Source organism: Propithecus coquereli, unplaced genomic scaffold, assembly GCF_000956105.1.
Source record: "Propithecus coquereli isolate 6110/MARCELLA unplaced genomic scaffold, Pcoq_1.0 Scaffold92, whole genome shotgun sequence".
Classification (NCBI taxonomy): domain Eukaryota; kingdom Metazoa; phylum Chordata; class Mammalia; order Primates; family Indriidae; genus Propithecus; species Propithecus coquereli.
The window spans coordinates 7611934-7635144 of NW_012155507.1; positions in this window are offsets into that span (position 1 = coordinate 7611934).

The window sequence follows — 23211 nt, forward strand, 5'->3', positions numbered from 1 at the left end:
CACACCCATATATATATATAAAAGTCACTTAGGGGATTTCAAAATACAGCAGAAAGTTTCAACAACAGGCTAGACCAAGCAGAAGAAAGATTGTCAGTGCTCAAATACAAGTCTCTCCAACTAAACCAGTCAGACAAAGATGCACAAAAAGAATAAAGATGAATGAACAATCGCTCAGCGAAATATGGGACTATATGAAGTGAACCAATATACAAATTATAGGTATCCCAGAGGAAGAAGAAAAAGCAAAATTCATGGAAAATATATTTGAGGGAATTATTGAGAAAAACTTCCCTGGTATCACCAGACACTCAGATATCCAGATAAAAGATGGTTGTCAAACACCAGGAAGATTCACAGCAAATAGAACACCTCCAAGACACATAGTTATCAACTTGGCCAAAGTCAAAATGAAGGACAAAATTCTACAAGCAGCAAGAAAAAAGCAACAATTAACCTACAAAGGAAAACCCATCAGTCTAACAGCAGATGTCTCAGTGGAGACCTTACAAGCCAGGGGGATTAAGGCCCCATTTTTAGTCTGCTTAAACAGAACAACCGCCAGCCAAGAATTTTGTATCCTGAAAAACTACATTTCATAAATGATGGAGAAATAAAAACTCTTTCAGAGAAGCAAACACTAAGGGAATTTGTCACTACTAGACCTGCCCTACAGGAAATAATCAGAATTGCCTTATACATCAAACAGCACAATAGATACCAAACAGTGTAAAAACATCTGAAAGTTAAAGCTCACAGATCATATAAAACAAAACACAAGAGGGAAAACAAAACAAGTTATCATTCAACATGATGAACAGAATAGCATCCCACATGTCAATACTAACACTGAACCTGAACAGTCTTAATGCCCCATTTAAAAAACATAGACTGGCTAAATGGATATGAAACACACCCCAAGCATATGCTATCTCCAAGAAACACATCTAACTCACAAGGATTCACATGGACTCAAGGTAAAGGGATGTAAAAAAGTATTCCACGCAAATGGAAACCAAAAGCAAGCAGGTGTAGCCATTCACATATCAGATAAAAGTCAAAAATGGTTTCAAAAAAAGACAAAGACAGTCATTATATAATGGTAAAGGGAGCAATTTATCAAGAAGACATAATAATCCTAAATATATATCCACCTAATGTAGGAGCTCCCAGATTCATAAAGGAAATTCTACTAGATCTAAGCAAAGAAATATACAGTAGCATTGTAATCACTGGAAATTTGAACACCTCACTGACAGAGCTGGATAGATCATCAAAGCCAAAAATCAGTAAAGAAACACTGAAATTAAATGGGACTCTAAAACATATGGATCTAACAATCATTTACCAAACATTCTACCATAAAACTAATGAATATACATTCTTCTCATCAGCATATGGGGCATTCTCCAAGATTGATCATATTTTAGGCCACAAAACAAGTCTTAGTAAATTTAAAAATATCAAAATCATACCTTATATTTTCTCGGACCACAGTAGAATAAAGCTAGAAATAAAGTCTAAGAGAAACTGTCAAATCTACCCAAAGTCATGGAAATTTAACCACCTGCTGTAGAACAACCTTTGGTCAATCATGACATTAAAATGGAAATCAAAATATTTCTCAAAGTTAATGACAAATGGGACACATGGTATATCCCATAGACTAAGGGATACACCAAAAGCAGTCCTAAGGGGAACATCCATAACCCTAAATGCCTTGATCAACAAGACAGAAATATAACAAATTAACAAACTAATGTCACATCTCAAGGAAGCAGAAAAAGAAGAACAAACCAAACCCAAAGCCAGCAGAAGAAAAGAAATAACAAAGCTCAGAGCAGAACCTAATGAAAACCAAAAAAAAAAAAAAAGGGACATTGTTTAAGGATAAATACATTACATGTAGAGAAAGTAAAAAAAAATACAAAACACAATATAAAGGATCAACAAAACAAAAAGTTGGTTCTTTGAAAAGATAAAATCAGCAGGGTTTCTGCTACATTAACCAGAAATAGAAGTGAAAGGACTCAAATAAGCTCACCTAGAATTGAAAAAGGAGACACTACAAATGACACCACAGAAATACAAATTTTCATCCTTGAGTACTATGAAAACCTCTGGTTATAAATTGTATTTTTCTGATGATAGTGATGTTATACATTTTTTCATATACCTGTTGGCCTCTTGTATGTCTCCTTTTGAAAAACATCTATTCATAACCTTCGCTTATATTTTAATGGGATTACTTTTTATTGTTGTTGTTTGAGTTCATTATAAAGTCTTCTCTCTTCTTTTCTTGGTTAGTCTATCCAGAACAGGGGTCCCTGACCTATGGTGAATTGTGTAATAATTTCACTGTATATTAAAATGTAATAATAATAGAAATAAAGTGCACAATAAATGTAATGTGCTTTAATAATCCCAAAACTGTCCCCCTGACCCCCGGTCCATGGAAACATTGTCTTCCATGAAAATAGACCCTGGTGCCAAGAAGGTTATGGAATGCTGACCAAGGAGCTTATCAATTTTGTTTTTTTGAAGATCAACTTTTTATTTTGTTGATCCTTTGGTCTCTATGTCATTTAGTTTTACTCTGATCTTTTTTATTTCTTTTATTCTACTAATTTGAGGTTTGGATTGTTCTTGCTTTTATAGTTCCTTGAGGTATATCCTTGGGTTGTTAATTTTTAATCTTTCTACTTTTATGATGTAGGCATTTAATGCTATAAACTTTGCTCTTTGGCCTACATTTGCAGTATCCCACAGGTTTTTGTATGTTGTGTTTCCATTTTAATTTATTTCAAAATTTTTTATAAATTTCTTTCTTAATTTCTTCATTGACCCAATGATCCTTCAAGAGTATATTGCTTAATTTCCTTATATTTGTATAGTTTACAAAGCTCACCTTGGTATTTATTTCTAGTTTTATTCCACTATGGTCTGAGAAGATACTTGATATAATTTTTATTTTTTTCAATGTGTTGAGACTTGTTTTGTGGCCTAACATGTGGTCTATCTTGGAGAATGTTCCATGTGCTGATGAGAAGAACATATATTCTGCAGTTGTTGGGTGAAATGTTCTATAAATGTCTGTTAGGTCTATTTGGTCTAAAGTTCAATTTAAGTTCAATGTGTCTTTGTTGATTTTCTGTCTAATATGATTTGTCTGATACTATGAGTGCAGTATTAAAGTCCCTCACTATTATTGCATTGCCGTCTATTTCTCACTTTAGGTCTAGTAACATTCGTTTTATCTGGGTGCTCCAGTGTTGGGTATATATATGTTTAGAATTGTTATATTCTCTTGTTTTGTGGTAACTGTTGTCCTGCTCAGGTCCTAGGGGGTGAGGGGATGCTTAGTTCCAGTGCCAGTGGCTGGAGCCCACACCCTACCCACTTCTTAGTCCTGGATGTGGGAGCCCATCCCCCACTGAATCCTTGCTTCTGCAAGCCATGGCCCAAGTTTCCATAATGCCTAGGACTGGCTATGCTGGTTCCCAGGACCACACACAGTTTGATAAATGCTAGGATCAAAAATGGCATCTTGGTATAGCTGCTTAGGTCTCAGAAATTTTGTGGGACCCAGGGCATATTACCTCCCTGGAGCAATTCCTTCTCACAGTCTCCTGGCCACTTTTTATGTTAGAATCAGGAATTAGAAAGGTCAAGGTGCACCTCCATGGCCAGAATTGTAACCAAGGGCAACACACGTAACCTAAACGTATGTACACCCATAATTTGCTGAAATAAAAAAAAAAAAAAAAAAGAATTGTATGAAAGTTGTCTGCACAAAGACACTGACTTATTCTCTCCCATATTAGGGATTCATTTTCAGTTTCCAGCTGGTCCTGGTCATGCATATTGTCTGTTTTCCTTCTCCTTTCTAAATTTTGGAGTTTCTTTTCACTTTTTTGTTGAACTTCTGTGTTTCCTCTTGGATAATGTATTCGAAGTGTGATGATATACACACTATTTTGGTTCTTCTAAGTGGATAAGGTGTGCTTAAAATGCTTCTAGGCAGCCACCTTGGAAAAAACTCTGGGAAATACTAATTGAGGTCATTTCTTTGCCTGTATCACTCTCTCTCACATTCATTCAACTCAGTACAAATAATTTTTCTCCATATGGACAGAGAACTTCTTGTCTAAACTCTGTTACAAACTTCCCTATGATTTTTTAGTTATACCTTTCCCTTTCTAGATCTGTTACCTCATCTCAAGTGAGAATATTGGACTAAATAATCTCTAATACCACTTCCAGCTCTGACCACCTTCAATTCTATTGAGAAATTCAAGTCACAGAACAATTTACTGCAATGCAAAATGCTATATATATGATACATCATTTCTTATACATAATCATATATATGTGTGTGTGTGTTTATTTAAAAGTACCTTAATATTTCACCAGTCTATTTATTCTCAGTTGCATTTATCTTCTATGCGAAGTCATTTGCACTGATGAGAGATACCATGTAACAAGTGAGATGCATCTCTTTTATAAAAATGATATACAGAATACCCTAACCATGCTATAACTGGATTCTAATGGATGGAGTTGTTATGATTTCTGCAATATTATTTGACCTAAAATATATCTGTGTCTGTGTAATAGTGAGCAATGTTACTCTAGGGCTCTACTGTCTATAACTTAGGCATGACTTTGTAACAATAAAACTTTCAAAAGTCAGTATCTATATAGAAATTAGCCCTGAAATTCCTCCTTATGTGTTAAATCCAATGAGTCTATATTCAACATTTAAATCAACTGATTAATTAATTAATTAACTTAGAGGCAGGGTATTGCTATGTTGCCCAAGCTGGACTTGAACTCCTGGTCTCAAAACAACCATCCTACCTACTCAGCTTCCTGAGTAGCTGAGACTACAGGTGCACATCAATTGATCCATCTGTCTTCTGCACAGGCCAAATAGATGAGTTGAATGGGGAGGCAGTGGAAATCATCAACCCTGCATCTTTCAAGTCCTTGATGGTAGCCCTAATCTTTGAAATCCCTCTAGAGGTATGGTATTGCTTATGTCTTACTGTTTTCCTAGGTAGAGGTAGTTCTAGGGGCTTCCACCTGGCCTTTCCCCCCCTAATATCTCTCGCTCCAAAGGCCATTGAATTAATGTGGGGATTCTACAAGCTTCTGAATATATCTATTCAAATTATGCATTCCAAACTTGTTGAATTGACCACAAGAGGGGTTTGGGATCTACTGGACCCACTGTCTGATGAACTTAAACTAAAACTCCACTGATCACCTAACCTCCATAAGCCCCTACTATGACTGCTGGACCATAGTGAAATTTTGGGTCTCCTGAAATCAGTGTCAGTTCAGAGTCAGTGTCTACTAGTCCCCAGAAAGGTCTAATTATTTCCTTTACCGTAATATATAGTTACCTTGATAAAAGGCCATAGGTACCTTTCGGGAAAGCTGAGAGCAAGATTGAGAGCAGGGTGTGAGGGGGGCATGGACACCTAGAAAATGAAATCCTACAATATAGATTCCTCAAAAAAATTTATCCAAATATATTCAAAATTTCCTTTCAATCAAATACTTTGGCAAATGATCTATTTAATAAAAATTTGGGTTGAACTTTCCAATCTTCGCCACAATGGAGTAAAGTCATCAATATCTTATCTTTCCCACTGACTACAACTACAGTTTTTTGACAAAATACAAAAATTTTCTACCTGAAGGCTCTGAAAAGTAAACAATAAGAGACAGATTGGGTGTTACAGTCACAGTTTAAATAATAGTAAGCTCCACTGATTTGTTTCCTCCTTTGTAGCCTCACTTTGGCCTGAGAGGAGATATAAATACAAAACTGTGTAGTGAACACTAAATACAAAAACTCCGGGAGAAAGTGCCAGAGGACATTAAACAGAGTCCCCTGAAAGTTGAGGAATGTGGAATAACCCTCATTCTTTTTGAGTTTTTTAGTTTTTTTAATGAACTTTTAAAATTTACAGTAGTTAGATTACAGAATTATTGTGAAGATAGTATAAAGAATTCCCATATACCTAATATCCCTCCTATTATTAATATCTTACTCTGTGTGGTACATTTGTCACAATAATGAACCAATATTGATAAATTACTATTAACTAAAGTTCATACTTTATTAAGACATCATGTCTCCTTGAGTCCTTCTTAGCTTTTTCTTAGTCTTCCCTCATTTCTGATGACCTTGACAGGTTTGAGGAATTACTGATCAGATGTTTTGTTGAATGTCCTTTAATTGGGATTTGTATGATGTTTTTCTCATAATTAGATTGAAGTAATAGGTTTTTGGGAGGAAGATCACAGAGGTAAAGTGCCATTTTCATATTATCATATCAAGGGAACATACCATCAATATGATTTAACACTGTTGATGTTAACCTTGATGGCCTGCCTTGAGGTAGTGTTTGTCAGGTTTCTCCACTGCAAATTTATTATTCCCTCCTTTTTCATAATGTACTCTTTAAAAAAAAGTCAGTCACTATGTGCAGCCCAAACTTAAGAAGTGGCGAGTTATGCTCTGCTTCCTTAAAGGCAGAGCATCTACATAAATTATTTGTGATTTTTCTACATGCATGATTTGTCTCTTCTCCTCCATTTATTCATTTGTTAAATCATTTATTTATATCCATTTGCACTCAAGAATATTTATTTTATACTTTAGGTTATAATCCAATACTGTTTATTTATTTTAAATTTATGTATTGCTCAAATTGTTCCAGCTTTGGCAATTGTAAGCTCTTTTAGTTGGCTCCTGGTACCCTTTGACATACCCCATCACTGTGTTTTTTATTTTGTTTTGTTTTGTTTTTTTTTTTGAGACAGAGTCTCACTGTGTTGCCTGGGCTAGAGTGCTGTGGCGTTCATCCTAGCTCACAGCAACCTCAAACTCCTGGGCTCAAGCAATCCTCCTGCCTCAGCCTCCCAAGTAGCTGGGACTACAGGCATGCGCCACCATGCCCGGCTAATTTTTTCTATATATTTTTAGCTGTCCGATTAATTTCTTTCTATTTTTAGTAGAGACGGGGTCTCGCTCTTGCTCAGGCTCGTCTCGAACTCCTGAGCTCAAACAATCCGCCCTCCTCGGCCTCCCAAAGTGCTAGGATTACAGGCGTGAGCCACCGCACCCGGCCCCCATCACTGTGTTTTGATTATTTTATCTTGCAGTAGGGAGGTAGTACTTTCTTAATTTCTGGCACTACAAGATACTTCAATATCATCTTGTATATTTCCTATTCCATTACTAGAATCATTTTTCCAAGATTCATAAATTAATAAAAGAAATCTCTGGTTCCCTTTATCAGAGAACAGTATTAGAAACCAATATCTGGGTGCTGAGTATGTTCATTAGTACTGGATTATTGTTTCTAGGCCCTATCAACTGACAGAACAAAAATATATATGTATGTACACTAACCCATGTGTGTGTGTGTGTGTGTGTATGTATATATGTGTGTAAATATTTCTCTATATATCTATTTGTTAGGTAAACATGTCTCTCCAACTCTAATTCATCAACACATGGATCATTCTATCCTAGTCTCTTGCTTTCGTGTAACCTCCCACTCCAATAGTAAGGAACCTGGCTCCTACCACCTGCCATCCATTTACTAAATTGCTCCATTCCAATATACATGTATAGCGTTCCAGAATTGTCAACCAATGCCCCAATGTAAAACAACTTTATCAACAAGAATGCAATGTTTCTATATGGCTCCTTATGACTTTAGCCTTACAAACTCCATCCATTTCCAAAGTTCCTTATGGCAGCACCTTATTCCCTCATTTCCTTCAACTGTTTCATACAGTTATAATACATTTAGATTCTTTTGTCACATCCTGAATTCCATCCTTGGTTTCCTTAATCTCCTAAATGATTTTTTTAAGTATGCATACATTAAAATGACTCTTTCCTGTAAAGTTTTATGAGGATTAACAAACGTATACTTTGATATAGTCAACACCCTAGCATCATACAAAATAGTTTCACCACCCTAAAAAATTCCTTAGTGCTTCACTTATCAACCTTCTCCCTTTCCACAATCCCCTGGCAACCACTAAATTTTTCACTGTCTCTAGAGTTTTGAGTTTTCCAGAATGGCACAAAACTGGAATCATAGAGTATATCGCCTTTTCAGACTGATTTTTTTTCTTAGCAATATGCACTTAAGGTTCCTATATGTCTTTTTGTCACTTGAGAGCTAATTTTTTAACAAAATCACTGAATTCCATTGTATGGACATACCACAGTTTGCTTACCCTCTCACCTATTTAAGAACATCTTGCTTGTTTCCATATTTTAGCAATTATGAATAAGACTACTATAAACATTCATGTGAAAGTTTTTGTGTGGACATAAGTTCATTTGGTTAAATACCAAGGAGTGCAATTGCTGGATCTTATGGTTAGACTACATTTAGCTTTGTAAGAAACTGCATAATTGTCCTTAAAAGTGATTGCACTATTTTGCACTCCCACCGGTTCTTACTGTTCTGTATTCTCACCAGCAGTTGACATTGTCAGACATTTTGATTTTAGCCATCCTAATAGAAGTGTAGTGGTATTTTTTATTTTTTTATCCCATAAATTTTCTACATTTTAATCTCCTTTTTATTTATTTTTAAAATGATCTTTATTTTTCCCCAATGAAACAGTTAAATGACATTTGAAGATGAAAAATCTCATTAGCCTATGAAATATTAATCTTTCAGGTTATTTTTTCTTTTATTCTCCATTTATTTATTTATTTATTTATTTATTTATTTTATTTCAAATACTAAGGAGGTACAAATATGTTAATTCTCTCACTTCAAATGCAGCCCAAAAGAAAAACTGCACGACAGCACAAGGCACTAAAACCTAAATAATAGCTTGTCTTTTTAGCCAGAGGAACTACTGAAAGTGGCCCTTGGGAGCTAGAGAATATGGTGGTAAACCCTATGAGAAGAGAGCTTGAATAAGACATCCTCTAATTCTGTGTAGTAATTGACATAAGTCCCAAACTTACCCCAGTATGGGTATGGAAAGAAAAAAACAGACATAAATAAACATTGCAGAGGCTTTGAGAAGTGAAATAAGATATAAATCACAACCCAAGTCCCAGAGTAACTGCTGAGTGAAACATATGATGATCAGACTCAAGCAGCATATCTAATGCTAGGGACAGTTAACTGACATTGAAACCACCATTAACATAAAGCCAAATAGAGCTCACAGTCTGAACATAACTGTGATGATAAGCTACTAAATTAACAAAATCAACATTTTCCAAAGGATTTTAAGAAGATCCATATTCTCATAATATTCAAAATTCCAAGGATATAATAAAAATTACTTCATATTTAAAAAAATAGGGAAATCAGGACAATTCTGAAGGGAAAGGATAATCAAAAGAAGCCGCTTCCACTCCCAAGATGAATAGATGTTGGAATTATCAAATAAAGACATTAATGCAAATACAATCATCTACCACAAGGTAAACTGAACATTTTTGAAATAAACGAAACAGTAGAACGTCTAAGCAAAGAAATAAATATTATAACAGATGTCCAAAAGTAAAATTTAAAACTGAAAAGTACAATGTCCAAAATAAAAACTTCACTGAGATGGGCTCTATAGAAGAATGGAGATGACAGAGGAAATGGTAAGTCAATTTGAAGATAAATTAAAGAAAACTAAAGAAAATTATACAATCTGAGTAACAGAGGGAAACAAATTTTAACAAAATCAGTAGAGCCACAGTGACCTGTGGGACAATATCAAAAGCCTTAACACTTGTGTTAATGGAGTCTCTGAATGAGAGGAGAAAAAGATCAGTACATAAAATACGCTTACATAAAATAATAGCTAAAAACTTTCCAAATTTGATAAAAGACAAAAATTCATAGATTCAAGAAGTATAGCTTACTTCAAATAGGATAAATTCAAAGAAACCAATGTCCAAATATTAATATATAATAATCAAACTGCTAAAAGTCAAAAAATAAAGAAAACAAATCTGGTAAGCATCTGGAGAAAAAATAGGACATCACATATAAGGAAATAACAATTTGTATGATTGTGGATTTCTTGTCAGAAACCACAGAGTCCAAAATACAGAGCAACATCTTTGGAGGTCTAAAATTAAAATAAATGTGAACCTTGAATTCTATATCCAGTAAAGTTATAGACATTTTCAAATGAATTAAAACTAGAGTATTTCTTAAAACTAGAGGAATGTGCAGTCAGCCAAAGCTGGAACAATTGAGCAATATGTAAATTTGAAATTACATCAAGTATCTTTTCTGACCACAGTGGTATAAAACTAGAAATCAATAACAAGACAAACTTTGGAAAATTCAAAAATACATGGAAATTTAAGAACATGCTCCTGAGCAACCAATGGGTCAGTGAAGAAATGAAAATGAAAACATAAAAATTTCTTGAGAAAATTGAAAATGGAAACAGAATCTACCAAAACCTATAGGATATAGTAAAATCAGTTTTAAGAGGGACATTTATAACAATAAAGGCCTACATCAAAGAAAAAAGATTGAAAATGAACAATATAACAAAAAACAAACTAAATCCAAAATTAATAGAAAGAAGGAAATCATAAAGATCAGAGTAAAAATAAAGGAAATAGAGATTATAAAAGCAATTAAAAACATCAAAACAAAGAGGTAATTTATATTGAAAAGATAAACAAATTCAAACCTTTAGTTAGGCTAACTAAGAAAAAATAGAGAAGACTCAAGTAAATAAAATCAGAGGTAAAAAAGAAGACATTAAAATTGATACTACAGAAGTACAAAGGATCATAAAAGATTACTATGAACAAGTATACACCAACTAATTGGATGATCTAGAAGAAACAAAAATTTCTGGACATGTACAACCTACCAAGACTGAATTATGAAGAAACAGATAATATGAACTGATTAATAATGAGTAAGGAGATTTAATCAGTAACAAAATGTCTCCCATCAAAGAAAAATCCAAGACTTACTAGCTTCACTGCTGAATTTTACCAAACATTTAAAGAACTAATACCAATTCTTTTCAAACTATTCCAAAAAATTGAAAAGGAGGGAATACTTTCACATTCATTTTATGAGGCCTGCTTTACCTTGGTATCAAAATCAGAAAAAGACACAACAAAATAACAAAAAATATTTATTCCAGGATGCCTGAAGAACATAGATGCAAAAATACTCAACCAAATACTAGCAAACTGAATTCAACAAAACATTAAAAGGATCATTCACCATGATCAAGTAAGATTTATCCCAGCGATGCTAGGATGATTTGACATATGTAAATCTATAAATATGATACAGCACATTAACAGAATAAAGGACAAAATCTATATGATAACTTCAATACTTGCAGAAAAGCATTTGACAAAATTCAACATTCCTTCATGATAAAAACTCTCAACAAATTAGACATGGAAGAAATGTACCTGAAGACAATAAAGGCCATATATGACAAACTCATTGCTAACATCATACTCAATGGTGAAAAGTTGAAATCTTTTCCTCTAAGATCAGAAACACAACAAGGTTGCCCCTCTCGCCACTTCTATTCAACATAATACTGAAAGACTAGCCAGACCAATTATACAAGAGAAAAAAATAAAAGGAATCTAAATTAAAAGGAAAGAAGTTAAATTGCCCCTATTTGCAGAGGACATGATCTTGTATGTAGAAAACTCTACAGACTCCACCAAAAAACAGTTCGAATTAATAAACGTATTCATTAAAGTTGCAGGATACAAAATCAACATCTGAAAATCAGTAGCGTCTCTATATACTAAAACTAAAAACTATCTAAAAAAGAAATAATCCCTTTTAAAATAGTTACAAAAAAAGTACTTAGAAATATGTTTAACCAAGGAAATGAAAATCTCTATACTGAAAACTATGAAACACTAATGAAAAAATAAATGACACAAATAAATGGAAAGATATCCTGTCTTTATTGATTGGAAGAATCAATATTACTAAAATGACCAGACTACCCAAAGTGACCTACAGGTTCAATGCAATTCCCATCAAAATATCAATTACATTCTTCAGAAAAATATAAAATACAATCATAAAATCTGTAGGGAACCATAAAACCCCTAAATATCTTGATCAAAATAACTAAAGCTGGAGGCATCACACTACCCATTTTTAAAATATAATACAAAGCTATAATAATCAAAACAGCATAATACTGGAATAAAAACAGATACATAGAACAATGGAACAGAATAGAGAATCCAGAAATAAATCTGTACATTTACAGCCAAGTCATTTTCAACAAAAACACACAATTGTGAAAATATACTCTTTAATAAATGCTGTTGGTAAAATTGGATATCCATATGCAGAAGAATGAAATTATATATTTATATTTCTCCATTTACAAAAATCAACTTAAAATCAATCTGAAACTGTAAGACTAACACAATAAAACATAGGGGAAAAGCTCTATGACATTGTTCTGGGAATGAATTTTTGGATATGGCCTCAAAAGCACAGGTAACAAATGCAAAAATAGACAAATGGGATTACATCAAACTAAAAAGCTTCTGCACAGCAAAGGAAACAACCAACAGATTGAAAAGACAACCTACAGAATGGGAGAATATCTTTGCAAATCATATATCTAATAATGGGTTAATATCCAAAATATATAAGAAAGTCAAACAACTCAATAGTATGAAATCAAATAAACCAATTAAAAAATAGGCAAAATATCTGAAAGGACATTTCTCAAAAGAAGACATACAAGTGGCCAACAGGTACATAAAATATGTTCAGCATGACTAATCATCAAAAAATGCATATGAAAACCACAATGAGATATCATCTCACTTCAGTTAGAATATCAACAAGACAAAAATAACAAGTGAAGATAAGGATGTAGAGAAAAAGAATCCTTTGCACACTGTCAGTGGGAGTGTAAATTAGTATAGCCATTATGGAAAAATAGTAGGGAGGTTCCTCAAAAAATTAAAAATAGAACTATCATATGATCCAGCAATCCCATTACTGGGTATATATCCAAAGAAATTAAATCAGTATATTGAAGAAATATCTGCACTCCCATATTTCTTGCAGCACTATTCACAATAGCCAAGATATGGAATCAACCTAAGTGTCCATAGATGGATGAATAAAGAAAATATAGTATATATACATACTAGAATATTTTTCAGCTTTAAAAGAGAAGGAAATCCTTCCATATGTGACAACATGAAAGTGTCTGGAGGACATTATGTTAAGTGAAATAAGCCAGGCACAGAAAGACAAATACTACATTATCTCGCTCATATGTGGAATCTACAAAAGGTGATATCATAGAAGTAGACAGTAGAATGGTAGTTACCTGAGGCTGGGATGGTTAGTTGGGAGATGGAGATTAGGGAAATGTTTTTCAAAGGATGCATGATTACAGTTAGACAGGAAGAATAAGTTCAAGTGGTCTATTGTGCAGCATGGTGATTATAGTTAATGATGATATGTTCTTTTTTTTTTTTTTTTTTTTTTGAGACAGAGTCTCACTCTCTTGCCCTGGCTAGAGTGAGTGCCGTGGCATCAGCCTAGCTCACAGCAACCTCAAACTCCTGGGCTCAAGCAATCCTCCTGCCTCAGCCTCCTAAGTAGCTGGGACTACAGGCATGCACCACCATGCCCGGCTAATTTTTTCTATGTATATATTTTTAGCTGTCCAGATAATTTCTTTCTATTTTTTTAGTAGAGACGGGGTCTCGCTCTTGCTGGTCTCAAACTCCTGACCTTGAGCGATCCACCCGCCTCGGCCTCCCAGAGTGCTAGGATTACAGGCGTGAGCCACCGCACCCGGCCAATATATTCTTGAAACATGCTAAGAAGGTGGATGTTGTGTTCTCACCTCAAAATGATAACTATGTTAGATAAAGTGTTTGTTAATTAGCTATGTTTAAGTATTCTACAATGTACATATACTTCAAAAGATTCTGCTGTACACAATAAAGTCATATAATTTTATATCAATTGAAAATACAGAAATTTTCCAAAATAATCATGATGATATGGTACTACACACCTATTAGAGTGACAATAGCAAATGATGGAGAAGATGCAGAACATCTGGAACTCTGAAACATTGTTGATGGGAATGGAAAAAGGGATAGCTACTTTATAAAACAATTTGGTAGTTTCTGGTAAAGTTAAATATATACTCCCTATTCCTATTTGACCTGGAAATCCTACCCCTAAGTATTTATCCAAGAGAAATGAAAACTTATGTTCACATAAAAACCAGTATGAAAATGTTTATAGTTTTATTCATAATCATCAACAACTAGAAGCAGCCAAATGTCCATGTGCAGGTGAGTGTATAAACAAACCGTGGTGCATTCATACAATGGGACACTACTGGGCAATAAAAAGGACTGAGTAAAAAGAAATTAGTGATAAATGCAACAATGAATGAATCTCACATGCATATATTCTGAGTAAATGAAGCAAGTATCAAAAGGCTACCTAATAGGTAGTGATTAGATTTATATGGCATTCTGGAAAAGGCAAAATTATAGGGACAGAGAATGGATTTCCAAGGGTTAAGTGTGGGAGGAAGGTTTGACCACTAAGCGGCAGCATGAAGGAGTTTTCGCGGTTGTAGAAATATTCTGTATGTTGATCGTGGTAATGGTTCTACAACTCTATCCATTTGTCAAAACTGACATAACTGTATACCAAAAAGAGCTAATAAATTTACCATATGCAAATTTTTCAAAATTGGGGAGGGACAAAGGAGGGGATCATAATCATGTCTACATTTACATTCCAGAAGAACATCTCTTGACATCTTTGGGTCAGATAAAATTGTGCATTTTGGGTTTATTGCTTTTATCATCATTCAGGATATACTGCTATACTTTCCATGCTGCAAAACCTTCGTGGTGTAGATCATTAGCTGGAAATCATAAACTAGCTCTGTGGCCTTTATTTTTGTCCTCCTGCATTGAGTAGATAATGCATTTCCATGTTTTATATAGTACAAAGTCCTTTACTTCAACCTATTAGACAAAACATCTTCTATAAAGAGGGGCACAGCAGCCCGGAACAGATCTAAATGCTTTCAAATCTTTGTAAACTATGTACTATAGAGAGTTCAGTACAAAGTTTATTTATTAGGTATAAAAGTAGTCCTAAACTCACCTGACAATTGGCAATTCCATCTCCTGCATAATAAAATGAGAATATCTGTCATTTTCCAATTTTATTATAAACTCTAAAAATACTTTCCACTACAGCAATAACTTTCAGCTGAAACTCTTAAGAAGCTTGCTGCTGAAGTACTAAATTAGGCTTTATCAGAGCTTGAGATATTCTCAAATAAAGCCTCCTTACATTTGTATATCACAGAACAACTTTTAAAATATTTTTGTATTTAACATTATTGGATTCTCCAAACACAACCTCACATGTTAGGCAGGCCAGTTTTAGTATCTTCTTTTTACAGATGAAAACTTTAGCTCCAGGGAGTTATATGATATGCACAAGATCACACAGTTCAGAAGTATTGCAGCTGGGACCAACATTCAGATCCTGTGACCCTGATGGAGTTCTCAGAATATTTTAATATGAAGCAGAAACCAATTTTGGTTCTATCTCTTATTGAGGGTTTGTTTCTCCTATTTTTGAATGAATAATATACTGAAAAGAACTTTAATTATTCTTAGATGAAGACTTCAGGGTCCTCAGTTCTCTGACCATCAACTCTCATCATTATGCCTATGATTATTTATTATCAGGGGAAAGATAATAAGATAAGAATTTGGAAGCACACAAGTTAAAGCAGAAACCTTCAGTTTTCCTCTAACCTCAGATTATTGGAAGCTCTTTCACCTTTGTCTCAACATCCAGATTAGAGGCCCTTTGCTTACTTCTAACCACATCCAACTCCCTGAATTCCACCTTAAGTTTCAGTTTCCCCATTCTTGCATAATTTCTTCCTAAGGTACAACTGCCACTCTTAGTCCATTTTATGCTGCTATAACAGAATGCCAAATATAGTAATTTATAAAGAATAGAGATGTGTTTTTTACAGTTCTGTAGGCTGGGATGCCCAAGATCAAGGGGCCTGCATCTGGTGAGAGTCTTCTTGCTGCATCATCACATGACGGAAGGGCAAAGAGAGGATGAGAGGGGCTGTGGGGGAGAGAGATATCAAACTCACAGCCTCAAGCCCTTTTATAACTGCCATTAATCCATTTATGAAGGTGGAGCCCTCATGACCTAAATACTTCCCATTAATCACTAATTCCCAACACTGTTACATTGGGGATTAAGTTTCCAACACATGCTTTTGGAGGAACCTATTCAAATTATATCAAGCCCCCTCACCGAGTTATTTATTAAAGCACCAGAAGCCCTGACTGATTCATTCAAAAAGGCCTAGCCTATTTCCTAATAAGCTCAGTGTCAAACAGAGCTATGACTTAGTTTATTACTAGAAGTATTTTGAAGCTCACTGTATCTCCAGCACCTACGAGAGTACTGGACACATAATAAAATCTAAATATATATATATATGTGTGTGTGTGTGTATACATATATATATATATATATATATATATGTATATTGAGTAAATAAGTGAAGGAATTAATGAAGTATACATGGTTCTTTATCTCCAGGGCAGAAAGTTGGCAAAGGTATTTTGATAATTACTTGCCACTAAGGAGATAGAAGCCATGGATATTGTCCCCCAAGCACACTAAGAAATATTATATTTGTAGTTGGTCAGGGATTTAAAAGCAAACAAACAGAAACAACTATAGCTATAATTATGCTCTGATACAGGCTAGAAGAGGGGTCAGAAATCTAGGATCACGGAGTTCTTAGATTCCTTTTGGATCTTTTTAGTATAGAAACACAGTTCAGCAGATATTTTTAATGAGCATAAGCCTTGAATAACTTTTCATTTTACCTATTTTAGTTTTTTTTTTTTTTAAATGATACTCACATTCTAATTTTCCCTTTAAAATTCCCTTGGAAACTAAAGAAACTCACAAATGTTGTCAATCTAAACAAACATCCCTGATTGAAATTTTCCTTCCTGAACACTCACTGAGGATTATGCATTTAAGGGCTTCTTTATAACTTAATATTCATAACCTTGAAGACTCTGTTCATCCTTTAGTTGATTAAAAATATTTTTCACAGCCTGTAAAGCAAGATATGATTCCATGCTATGGCTATGTGTATTTAATAGAGGAAATATGCTTTATGTGCACCATTAAGTCGTTTGTGAAATTGCATTAGTGCCATGCCATTAGTGCACCTCTTTCAGATACATCTGTGGCCCTCTCTTGACAAGCAAATTAACAGTTTCATCAATCTACTGGAAGATTTGTAATGACCTTTTAATACAAAGAAAATATCTATCTTATCAGGAATTGGAAAGGAAATCAAATGTAGTTTTCAATATAATAACACAGAAATGAATGGGACAAGATAATATCATACTTCTTGATGGATGATAATGGCATATTTTAGAAATACTATTAACTTATATCCATTTATGAACTAAAAAATCAAAATATAATATGGAGTGAAGTAGATGATTATAAGAAGAATGATGTTTAAAATATGGTAACATTTTTAAGATTCCAAGAAAATTATTAGAACAAAAATCAAAGTATGTTTTCATAGCATGAAAACTGTTAAATTACGAGCATTCCATTAAATGTTGACAGTATCCATACAGCAAGTATTTCTTTTTTAAAAATGTCTCATTACTAATTCTAATTTTTTTACTATTGTATGAAAGGCTAGTGCTGCAGCAAAGTGGTGTCATATTTATCTCTCCTGATCAATGCTTTGAATATGATTCATTGTTTAACATTTTGGAGATAGATTGCAGATGTAACGTCCCTCTTTCTGTCTTTGGCTCTTTGTTTTTGTTTTTTTTTTTAAACATTTACTGTTAGTGTATTTTTTTCCATAACAATAAATGTGGCAGAGGCAACTTTTTCTGATGTGTGTCAAGTCATCTAGCATCTTTCCACATTTTTTTCATTACCATACCACTCTCACCTCACAATTTGTGCCTTGTTAATTATGGACTGACTGAATAAAAATTAATATCATCAACACCTCCTCTGTATTCACCCTAGCCCAAAGTGTCATATTCTTACTGTGGATTTTCATAGCACTTAATGTCTATTTAATTCGTATCATAAATGTCATATAATATTGTTAGTAATAATGTCTTAGGTATACCCCTTATTTTTCCAACTAGAGTGGAAATTCTTTGTGGGCACTATGTAAGATGGCTAAATCTTGGGCTCTAGCATCAAACAGGCTTGGAGTCAAATCCTGTGCCTGCCAATTGACTAGCTATGTGACCTTGTACAAGTTGTTTCACCTCTGTTAGTTTCCTCATTTACAAAATGAGTATAACATTAATGCCTGCATTATAAGCTGATGGTACTCTCCCAAAAGTATTTATCACTTTGCTGTGTATGTAGAAGAAATCACAGAAATGTGTGGATGGCCAAAAAATTGTCTTACTTCAATAAATCCTTCAAAATATATTGATATAAAATTAATATGGTTGAAATTATGTTAATCTCATTTTAACTTCTATAAAACTGAGTTTCAATTCCATTTGCCTAAAATCACTAACAAATGAGAGCCCATCAGGTGACATATGCTAAGTGTATAGGCTCTGGAGCTGGACTATCTGTGCTTAAAGCTCACCTCTGCCACTCATCAGTGAGACATTGAACAATTTGCCTCTTAAAGCATCAGTTTGTTCATCTGTAAAACAGTGGTGATAATAACACTTCCATCATAAGGTTACTGTGAGGGTCAAATGAGTTAATGAATGTGAGTCATTTAGAATACCACCTGGCACATAGCACTCAATACAATGTTAGCAATAATTGTTATATTTCTACCACTCTTTCAAATATGCTGGCTTCTCAATTTTGGATCCTTATGAAATATAAAAGAAACAGAGCTTAGAGAAAAATTATTATGAGAAATCTCAGAGAAGGGGTGATAATCAAAGAAAGTTGTCACTGTCTGCAGGTCCAGGAAACTCACAGAGAGGCCAAAGCTTTAAAAGCTTATTCCTAAATTTTGTTTTCAGTTATTTACAATCAGAAGCCAATACATTTTTCAGAATGACATACTGATCAAAGTTTATATCAGTTACTCTAAGAAGATAAAATTTATTATCCTAAGTTAGATCTATGATCCTTTCATTCTCTAAGAACAAGATCAAGCCTCACCTTTTACAAGAAATGCACCCTGCTAGGTTTTATGTCTGGATTTTCTGTTCTGTCTCATTGGTCTATGACTCTATTTTTGTTTAATACCAATACCATCTACCTACAATCAGCTGATCTTTGACAAAGCAAACAACAACATACACTGGGGAAAAGAAGGCCTGTTGAATAAATGGTGCTGGGAAAACTGGATAGCCAAATGTAGAAGAATGAAATAGGACCCCTACCTCGTTCCACTCATAAAAATTAATTCTAGATGAATAAAATACTTAGATCTAAGGAATGAAACCATAAGAATTCTAGAGGAAATTGTAGGTAAAACTCTTCTAGATATTGGCCTAGGCAAATAAATTATTAAAAAGACACCAATGGCAACCACTGCAACAACAAAAATAAATAAATGGGACTTCCGAGGGCAGACGGGATCCGGCGCGGTCAGGGCGGGGTGGCCGCAGACAAATCCGATAAAGGGCTGATAACCAGAATCTACTTAGAACTCAGGAAAATCAACAAGAAAAAATCAAACGACCCTATCAAAAAGTGGGCAAAGGACATGAACAGAAACTTTGCAAAAGAAGACAGAATAATGGTGAAAAAACATATGAAAAAATGCTCAACATCTCTAATCATCAGGGAAATGCAAATTAAAACCACAATGAGATATCACTTATCTCCAGTGAGACTGGCCTTTATCAAAAAGTCCCAAAGCAATAAATGTTGGCGTGGATGCGGAGAGATAGGAACACTCATGCACTGTTGGTGGGATTGCAAACTAGTGCAACCTCTGTGGAAAGCAATATGGAGATATCTTAAAGAGATACAAGTAGAAGTACCATTCGATCCAGCAATCCCATTACTGGGCATCTACCCAAAAGACCAAATGATACTGTATAAGAAAGACACCTGCACCCGAATGTTTATAGCAGCACAATTCACAATTGCAAAGATGTGGAAACAACCCAAGTGTCCATCAATACATGAGTGGATTAATAAAATGTGGTATATGTATACCATGGAGTACTATTCAGCTTTAAGAAACAATGGTGATATAGCACCTCTTGTATACTCCTGGATAGAGCTGGAACGCATTCTACTAAGTGAGGTATCCCAAGAATGGAAAGACAAGCACCACATGTACTCACCATCAAACTGGTATTAATTGATCAACACATAAATGCACATATAAGGATAATATCTAATGGACGTGGGGCAGGGGGAGGGGGGAGGAGGGAGGAGGGAGGAGGGGACGGGTATTTGTATACGCAAGTATTTGCATACACGGTATTTGCATATAGAGTGCAATGCGCACCACCCGAAGGATGGACATATTTGAAACTCGGACTTAGGGGGGGAGAGGGGGGAAGGGCAACATACGTAACCTAAACATCTGTACCCCCATAATATGCTGAAAAAAATAAATAAATAAATGGGACTTGATTAAATTAAAAAGCTTCTGCACAGCCAAGGAAATAATCAACAGAACAAATAGACAACCTATAGAGTGGAAGAAAATATTCTCAAGCGACACATCTAATAAAGGGATAATAACCAGAATTTACAAAAAAAAAAAAAAATATCAAGCAATTCAGCAAGAAAAAACAAACAGCCCTACTAAAAAGTGGGAAAAAGACATGAACAGAAGCTTCTCAAAAGAAGAAAGACAAATTGCCAGTAAACATGAAAAAATGCTAAGCATCACTAATCATTCTCATAAGGGAAATGTCTCAAGAATGGAAAAACAAGCACCACATGTATTCCCTATTAAATTGGAATTAACTGATGAGCACACATGTGCACAAAGGGAAGTAAAACTCAGTGTAAATTAACCAGCGAGGAGTGGGAAGAGGGGCAAAAACCTACGTAATAGGTACTATGAACACTATTCGGGTGACAGGCACACCATTAGCCAGGACTAAAGCATTATACAAATGATCCATGTAACCTAAAACATTTGTACCCCTTTAATATTTTCAAATAAAAAAAACCATAAGAGGCTGAATGGAGAAAATACCAAGACCCAAATACATATTGTCTGCAAAAAACATACTTCACTTCTAAAGACAAACATAGACTGAAAATAAAGGGATGGAAAAAGATATTCCATGCAAATGGAAAATATATTTCCGAAAGAGCAGGAATAGCTATACTTCCATAAGATAAAATAGATTTCAATCCAAAAACTGTAAAAAGAGACAAAGGAGGTCATTATAGAATGATAAGTGAGTAAATTCAACAAAAGGATATAACAATTCTAAATATATATACACCCAACATGCCTTACCCAATATGTAAGGCAAATATTACCAAGCTAAAGAGAGAGATAGACCCCAATACAATAATTATTGGAGACCTCAACACTCCACTTTCAGCATTGAACAGATCATCCAGACAGAAAATCAACAAAGAGACATTAGACTTAATCTACACTACAGACCTAATGCACCTAATAGATGTTTACAGAACGTTTTATCCAACAGGTGCAGAATACGCATTCTTCTCCTGAGCTCATGGATTATTTTCAAGGATAAAACATATGTTAGGCCACAAAAAGTCTTAAAAAATTCAAAAATATTGAAATCATACCAAGCATTTTCTCTGACCACAATGGAATAAAACTAGAAATCAAGAACATGAGCAACATGGGAAACTATACGAATACATGGAAATTAACCAGTATGCTCCTGTATGACCAGTGGGTTAATAGAGAGAGTAAGAAGGAAATTAAAAAATTTCTCAAAACAAATGAAAATGAAATCACAACATATCAAAACCTATAGGCTACAGAAAAAGCAGTAATAAGAGGAATGTTTACAGCCTCAAGCCTGTTTTTCTATGGCTTGTGAGTTGAGTGGTTTTTATATTTTAAAGGGTTATAGGTAAAAACAAATAATACATGACAGAAACCACATGTGACCTGAAAAACTTAAAATATATATTTACTGTGTCCCTTCGCAGAAGTATGCTGACCTCTGATCTGTGGCATTCACTTGACACTTAATCACATACAGCCTAAATACAGTTTCACTCTTTTCAGTAGCTAATAATTGTTAATAATTATATCATCATCATTAGGTACTTACAGCATTTTAAGTGCTATATTATCAATTTGAACACATTATCTTATTTGTCACTATAGCCCTATGAGGTATATAATATTAATTTCCTTATTTTATAGATGAAGAAACTGAGACTCAGAATAGTAAGTATCATGCCGAGGTCACATAGCTATACAGGATTTAAACTTACATCTGTCTTACTGGAAAACTCATTTTTCTTTTACTGTGGTGCACTTCTGTTTTGTTCTCTTAAACCATTTAAATCATGTGCATGTGTATTTTAGCCTAGATTATAAACTCCTTAAGACATGTATCTTCTACAACATTTACAGACTGCTACATGAACAGTGGCTGTTCAATAAATATTTATTAAATGCATGAATAAATGGATCCAGGTCAACATTCAATCTTTTACAGGCCCACAGAGGACTATACTATTAACGAACATAATCATACCTTCATAAATTAGGGTCGTACCTAATACTTCATAGCTTTCCCCACATCCCTAAATAAATCTTTGTACTTGGACCTTTATTTTCCTATGCTAAACCAAAGCACTGTTCAGAATAATGTTTTAGATAAGTTACTTTCCCTCCCTCCCTTCTTCTCTTCTTCCTTCCTTCCTTTCCTCTCTTCTTCCCTTCTTTTCTTCCTCCCTTCTTTTTTTTCTTAAACAAATATTTAGGGTGCTGCTTAACATATGTAAATTAAAAGGGTAGATGAAATAAACATGGCCCATGTCCTCACATAAAACTGCAGTCTAGGTCCTTTGGTTCTTATTTATATTTATCTTAAATGGATCAATTTTAAGGAATGTCATGTAGTTCTCATTGACATCTAAATGTCAACTGGGGCCGGGCGCGGTGGCTCACGCCTGTAATCCTAGC